This window comes from Bison bison, unplaced genomic scaffold (genome assembly GCF_000754665.1).
Source record: "Bison bison bison isolate TAMUID 2011002044 unplaced genomic scaffold, Bison_UMD1.0 scf7180017864313, whole genome shotgun sequence".
NCBI classification, from domain to species: Eukaryota; Metazoa; Chordata; class Mammalia; order Artiodactyla; family Bovidae; genus Bison; species Bison bison.
In genome coordinates this window covers 3400964-3402227 of record NW_011494885.1, presented here as the reverse complement: position 1 = coordinate 3402227, position 1264 = coordinate 3400964, and positions in this window count along the sequence as shown.

Below are 1264 nucleotides of genomic sequence, written 5' to 3'. Positions count from 1 at the left end.
TCATCTGGGGGTGGGTGGCCAGGAGGGGCCCAGACTGTGAATCCTGTGCTCTGCCCGTGACCACCCCCCGCTCCCCCCCATCAATCCCATTGCATAGGTTTAGAGAGAGCACGCGTGACCACTGGCATTCATTTGGGGGGTGGGATATTTTGGCGGAAGCCACCCCAGCCTTAGTCCCCAGGGCGAAGCGCTGGGGGAAGACGGGGAGTCAGGGAGGGGGGGAAAATCTCACAAGAGGGAGGAGTCTGGGAGTGGGGAGGGATGGCCCAGCCTGTAAAATACTGTATATGCGCTGCTGTAGATACCGGAATGAATTTTCTGTACATGTTTGGTTAATTTTTTTTGTACATGATTTTTGTATGTTTCCTTTTCAATAAAATCAGATTGGAACAGTGGATACTCTTGTCAGCTGTCCTTCCCCGCGGCGGGGCCTGGGCCCAGCCTGTGACCCTTTGCTGGGAGGAGGTGGGTCGGTGGTGCCTGGAGCACCCTGGGGTGTCTGTCACTCTGGTTAAAAGATGGCTCTGTGCCATTGTGGGAGCCCAACCTTCATGCACCCCACCTGGGCTCCCACTAAAAGCTAAGCCTGCAAAGACAGGGCTTTGGGGGGACTTTCTCACTTTATTCCTATTGGATAAAACATCAGGGGGCTCAAGATTCACAGAATGAGTGAATGACCTTTAACTTACTCAGAAGTCCCACCGTGAGGAGCCCCGGGGAATGTGTCAGTCCTGAGATAGACCTGGTGGGCACTGGCAGGCAGGTTCTTCACCGCCAGTGACACTTGGGAAGCCAAAGCACCCTCCAGTTCAGTTCAGTTCAGACGCTCAGTCATGTCCGACTCTTTGCGACCCCATGAATCGCAGCACGCCAGGCTTCCCTGTCCATCACCAACTCCCGGAGTTCACTCAGACTCACGTCCATTGAGTCAGTGATGCCATCCAGCCATCTCATCCTCTGTCATCCCCTTCTCCTCCTGCCCCCAATCCCTCCCAGCATTAGAGTCTTTTCCAATGAGTCAACTCTTCGCATGAGGTGGCCAAAGTACTGGAGTTTCAACTTTAGCATCATTCCTTCCAAAGAAATCCCAGGGCTGATCTCCTTCAGAATGGACTGGTTGCAGCCCAAGGGACTCTCAAGAGTCTTCTCCAACACCACAGTTCAAAAGCATCAATTCTTCGGCGCTCAGCTTTCTTCACAGTCCAACACTCACATCCATACATGACTATTGGAAAAACCATAGTCTTGACTAGACGGACCTTTA